This window comes from Sinocyclocheilus anshuiensis, unplaced genomic scaffold, assembly GCF_001515605.1.
Source record: "Sinocyclocheilus anshuiensis isolate Anshui unplaced genomic scaffold, SAMN03320099.WGS_v1.1 scaffold2090, whole genome shotgun sequence".
NCBI classification, from domain to species: domain Eukaryota; kingdom Metazoa; phylum Chordata; class Actinopteri; order Cypriniformes; family Cyprinidae; genus Sinocyclocheilus; species Sinocyclocheilus anshuiensis.
The window spans coordinates 1,167,736-1,174,606 of NW_015560626.1; positions in this window are offsets into that span (position 1 = coordinate 1,167,736).

The window sequence follows — 6,871 nt, forward strand, 5'->3', positions numbered from 1 at the left end:
TTCTTTATTTTAATTAGATGTTTATAGAAATATACAGTTCTAAAATAACACTTTTTATATTAGTAATATTTAAATAAAAATATATATTATTTTAATATTTGTTTAGAATTTAGGTTTCTTTATTCAAAAGAGATTTTTATAAATGAACATACATTTTATACTAATAATATTCAAATTAATTTAAATATTCATTTTATTTAATATTGAATTTATACTTTTATATTAATATTATGTATAATATTTTTTAATTAATATTTTTGCTCAGTTTTTACAAATTAAGATATTTTTGATGCATTCTGAGAGCTCTCTGACCGCACCACACGGCATACGCTGTTTACGTTCAGTGGATATTCTCCAAAATGGCGCTATGGTGATGCAGAGGAGACGAGTTGTTGAATAAATTCGTTATTTTTGTTTTCTTTGCTTACAAAAAGTATTCTCGTAGCTTCGTAAAATTACGGTTGAACCCCTGATGTCACATGGATTATTTTACCGATATCCTTGCTACGTTTCTGGACGTTGATCGTGTTACTTACATTGCGGTCTATGGGAGGGTCAGAGAGCTCTCAGAATGCATCAAAAATACCTTAATTTGTGTTCCGAAGATGAACAGAGGTCTTACGGGTTTGGAACGACATGAGGGTGAGTAATTCATTTTGGGGTGGAGTAACCCTTTAAATCATAAAGAATAAAGTTCATTCAGATGAATAGAGCAGAAACTTAGGAGAGCCTTGATATTCCAAGGGCTACAGTTTTTGAATGCAGATTCAAAACATGATATATTGTAACAGCAAGGCTTTCTGCAGTCAGTTAAAACAAGGATGTTATGAGTTGTGTTAAAAATGCTGAGACTGGGCGGAGGAAGAGACCTTAAGAAAGGTCTGCCAAACTACCATCCTGTCTGATATTTTTTAGAATCAAGTGCTTTATCAAAGCTAAGTGATGTATGCCAGTGATGGGTAAAATGAATACGTTTAAATGTAATTGTATAATGCTTCCTCACAGAGCTTTGATGAATTGACATAGTTCCCTATCTGTGTTCTCTTGGAGGAGGCCAAAAGATGCGAGATGCTCAATGGGACCCAGTAACTGGGCAGTGTCCCTCCTGCTCTCCCTGCACCCACCTTCACCTTCACCCCTCTGTTTTCAGCATCAAAGGGCAGTCATGGCTCCAGCTGGGTGGCCACCGGCCTCTTATTTCCTCCCACATGCTCTCCTGCCATTCATTCTGATCCAGGCCCCGTCAGGGCTGAGCGAACCCATGGGATCTGACCAACGGGACCGCTCATGGCCACTTCCTGGTCATTTAAGACCTGTGCCGCAGAATGGAGGGCCATTGTCAAGACTTTTATCTGATGGCCCAGGCCAAAAGGCAGACAAAGCCAAGTGCCTGGAGACTCACCCCTTCCGCTTTGCTGAGGTTACGGTGATGGATGATTAAAAAGAGGTGAATGAAACTTAAATATTATCAATGAAAACAAACATCAGCCGTTTTAAATGAGCATAACTAATTGCGATAAAATAAACAAGTTTTATAATGGTCAAGGGTCTATGTATAGGTGAAATATTAATCATAGGTGGAGGAAGTGACTGCTGTGTGAAAGTGAGTTGATAAATCTACTTTATTTTGTTAAGCTATGATCCTCATTCTCTTATAATTATTTTCACAACCATTTCTTGTTTCATACATTTTCATTGCACATAGAAATTGTGAATACACATTCCAGTTTATACATTTTATAATTTGTGCTAAAGTGCAACCCTGCCTCATCAGAGCTCTTAGTCAAACTGTCACAGCTAAAGATTAATAGCAGAACAGAATTGTGACATAAAAGTTCATATGTGTTGAACTGGGTGGAAGATAGTTCAAATAATAATAGTTTAGTATATTAAAATATGTAATAATATAAAATACCATTCAAAAGTTTGGTCGGTAAGTCTCTTATGCTCACAAAAGCAAAAATACACATTGTGAAATATTATTAAGTATGTTAATATATTTTTAAATGTAATTTATTCCTGTGATGAAAAAAACCCCGAATTTTCAGCAGCCACTGACTTACTTCAGTCTTCAGTGTCACATGATCCGTCAGAAATCATTATAATATGTGGATCTGGTACTCAAAATGAAAATGGTTGATCTGCATATATATGGAAACTATGATGCATTTTTTTTAAGGATTCTTTGATAAATAGAAAGTTTAAAAGAACAGCATTTAGTTAAAAGCATGTGGAATTTAAAATCTTTGCTGGGTCCAAGCTGAATAAAAATATGAATTAAAAAAGATTACTGTAGATAACTTTTGAATGGTGTAGCCTATATAATTATTATTAACGGTATACATATTTAATCAATTAACTAAAGACTAATATTATTTATATAATGTAAGACTTAATGATTTAAAGACTGTCCCCTAGTGGAGAGGTTGATACAAGACAACCTCATACTTTATTAGGTGTGAATTAATTTTTTCAAACACAACCCACTCAGGCTCAGCAGGCATCATGCCTGTATACTGCCCTGCTGTTTGGGTTGGAGGCATCCCCTTAGTGCCCTCTTTTCCCACAGGTAGACAGGTGATGGCTGCAATACAGAGCTGGCATTGTGTTTCTCATCAAAGAGAGAGTCGTTGAAGAAGCTGTGCTGTTCTGGACTATCATACAAATCAGTGCAGGTGTGCAGAGGGGGATGGTCACCGGACCACTCACATTTCAGCCATGCATAGTCTACTGCATGAACGTATCTGTGTTTTTGGCAAATATATAGTGTATCTGTTATTCTACAGAGTTCAGTCTTGTGAAGTCTGTGCAGAACAAACTGTTGGTTGTTATGTTAGACTATGTTTATGAATATTGCAACAGGCCTATGTGTGAAGCACATACTGTGTAGACTCACTGGTTCATCATTGACTCAGCACTGCTCTCTGCTGGACCAGAACTTTCAATACAGACAGTTGAAACTTGTTTCCTATTTTCTTATGAAAAAAAAAAGAAACAAAATCTTAGTTAATACAGATTAAAGACAGTCAATTTCATTTAAATATATAGTATTTAAATTTTCACATTGGAAATAAATTTTAAATTAAAATATTAATAATAAAATAGCCTAATATTTGGATTTAACTAGTCACATTACGTCAATAAATATTCTATCTTCTGAATATTTTCACATTTTGAAAATGAACAAAACTTGTCTATCTGTACTAATTTACTATAATTTTTTAATGCTTAATTTAAAGCAAATGACAGCCTCACAAGAACAGGGATGCAGATCTGTTTTTGATGTGAAAATATTATTTTCTCTGCCATGTGGATGATCTACTTTGATATAAAAAAGCAACAGGATAGATATTTAGAACAAATGTATGATGGAGTGTAAAAGCAGTATGATAAATAAGCAGACGGCAACCAACCTAGACCGATCTATCCATCTCTGCGTTTCCCTACTTTCACTTCTTTTATTTTTGAAGATCAAGCAATGGCAAAAAGTTGAATAATTCTGTGTCTTTGATCTACACACACAAGTACGAGTTCATTTCCATTTTAAATTTTTTTTTCTTCCTCTCTGTAAAAGTGCCAGCATCAAGATTTACCTTGGTGTGCAAATGTGCTGGAATAGGTTAAAAGGAAATCTCCCTGCTCTTTCAAAGCTGAAGTGCAGATGTTATGAAGTTAATTAAAAATTTAGCAATTTGTTTCTTCAGCACCAATTTAGGTTGCATCAAATGGGAGAAAGGAAAAGGGGGAAAAAATTGAGCGAGAGAGATGCATAAACCTGTCACATTAAATTTTTGACTAGAAAATGTCATTACAGATATCTGGAATAAGTATATGATATTTTTATGTTTAATATATTAAAAATAAAATACTTTGTATTTCCTCTGGCTATACACTCATAAAAATTTAAATTCTTTATCGGAATCTTTGGTTCCATGAAGAACCTTTAACATCTAAAGTTCTGAGAATATATATATTTATATATTTTTACTTTTTTTTTTTTTTTAAACAGTTTTAAAAACAGAACGTTTTGAATGTTCAGAGAACATTCAGAAATAGGAACATTAACAATGTTCTTATTTTTTGTCAGCTGGGTTTCCACTGCACAAAAGGTTCTTTAGAAGAGGAAAAAGTTTTTAGATGATTAAAATCTTCTTCTCACTAAGAATTGTTTTTTTCTTTTTAAGAACTGTTTAATGAAAGGTTATTTGTGGACCAACATTTTTCTTCTCTGGTATCACTGTGAAAACCTCCCTTTGAAACCTGCATTTTTTTTTTAGAGTTCACATTAATTTAAAAGGATAATTCATCCCAAACTGAAAGTTCAGTTATCATTTACTCACCCTCCTGAAAGATATTTTGAAAGAACTGATACAAGAACTGATTTTGCCCATACACTGAAATTGTCCATCACACGTATATCACAATACGTTCTTTTTTCTCTTTGGGGTCTGTGCAGACAATCCTGCATCTCCACCTTGGCAACTAACTTGACTTGTCAACGCTCATTACTCACAAGCTGCAATATCCAGATGATATCCCACAAGCTTTTTTAACAGCTATCACGGTACAGTAAGCCGGCGCTTCATAAATAATTATCGATGTTTACTGATATTGCATCAGATTGTTGACACAGACTGTATGTTTCTCTCTGCTCGCACCTAAATAACGGTGCCGTGCAGAAAAGGTGTCAAGTCTCCAGGGAGGGTCTGCCAGCCCCCCCACTACCGACTGCCTGATCATGCCCCTGACATGAGTGGGGCTTGGATCCTCTGCACAGGTGTTGCAGCAGCGTTGGCACAGAATTCCCATGCCCGAGCACACAGCCCAGTGTTAAGCGCTATCTGCTGGCTCTTCCCAGCGGACCTGTGCTTCCATTGAGGGATATTACAAGCGGCAGGCGCTCTCCTCTGATCTGCATGCGCTCGGCACTCTCTCAGTCCTGGGTGAATAGTGCTTGACTTGTTCAATTTGTTTAGAAGCCTCATTCGGCGCTTTGAAGCCACGCATCTTAGCATAAATCATAACCTGTCTAGTTGCTCACAAGTGCTTTGAAATGCAGCATCTGCTTTGAGTCCCCGCTTTACAATTAGTTAGGCAACATCAATAGATTGACTAAATATCATCTTTCTTCATAATGAAGTGTTTGGGGTATACTGTAGCTATGAAAGGCGAGCTTTGACTTATTTATTTATCTTTTTTATTTCACCTGGATTTAGTGGACAGTTGAAGTTCGTCATTGAGAAAGTAGGTTACGCAACAATCAAATTGGGTTATGGCGGATAACCTACTTAGAGTGTATTATGGTTTTGGGGCATTGAGCTTGTTGTTTACTCTTTAATCACTCCATTCCTGTTATCTGTTTGTTCATTTGTTTTGCAAACTAGAGCCGTCTGTTCTGTTGTGGGGAAAGAGGAAGAAAAGATCTTAGAAGACAAGGAGTAAAACTGTCTCTGACGTGCCTGCTTGTCGTCAGCGGATGAAGTGAACTCAATGAAGGGAAGTCAATAGACGTAATGTACAGTAGACCGAGACGTCCAGAAAGGACTTTCTCACAAATGCCTCACTCAGTGCGTGTCATTCCAGTGGTGACTCAGAAGTATGTCACTTGTAAGTGTATTATATTTCAAACTTATGGATGGATGGATGGATGGATGGATGGATAGATAGACAAAATAATACAGATCAAATTCAGTTCAATTCCAGGAAATGTCAGGGAATTTTAATAGTATGAAAATCATAATAAAAATAACATATTTTAAAAATTAATTGAAAAATTATGCACATTCTATTTATTTATTTGTTTTTTTCGCTATACTCAGCTCTAAAATATTGCTAGAAATAAAACGCAAATCAGTAACAAATGACTGAAAATTCATTGAACTAAAGGTGTGTGAACATATATTTTATATGAAAATGCCCATCATTCCTTAGTACAGTACATTGTGCAAGTTAGCATTATGAATTTGTATCAGGAATTAATTTGCCATTGATCCATCACAGTAGGTTTGGTCTTATTATTGTCTGCACACTCAATTAAACCATAGATCAAAGAAACCTTGATCCAGTGTTCTTCTCCATCATAATGCATCCCTTTCAACCTGCAACATTAGGAATTCTTTTTGCATCGAGAAAAGAAGGAAAAAAGAAAAAAAAAACACTTAAGTTTCTCATTTTCCAAAGGCAGCTATTTGATCAGTAGTCATAAATTAAAGGTACGGGGGTGCAAATTACGGCATGAGGATTAGATAAAAGCACCTCTCTGTCAAAAGGTGGCATCTTCAAAGCGCCCCTGGTTAAGCAGCACACAACAGCACACCGCCGATGCCTGGCATGGCCCGCTGCTGGATGACATCTCTCCGTGCATTACGGGGGCTGTGCTAACCGTGGGGGCCAAACAGCTGCTGATGGAGGTGTGCAAACACAAATAAATCTACATCTGTGAGCAGAGAGCTGCTGCTCGTGTCAGGGACTCTGCCACCAGCTCATCACTAATGCATTGGATGAGTAGGCCGCATATGGCCTGAGATACAGGGTGGAGGAGGGGCACAGAGGGGTCTGAGTGAGGAGAATTCATATTAAAATGAAAGTTCTGTTGTTACTCACCCTGATGTCACAAAATAATATATTTTGAAGAATCTTTGTAACCAAACTGTTGTGGGTCCCACTGCCCTCCATTGTAATTTTGTTTATAGTGAAGGTCAATGGGAACTGAAATGGTTCAGTCACCAACATTTTTCAAATGATCTTTTATATTCTGCAAAAGAAAGTCATACAGATTTAAAATAACATGAAGGTATTGCCTCAGATATTTTTGCCATAGGATAAAAAAAAAAAAAAAAGTTAATTGTGACTTTTTCATCTCACGTTTATC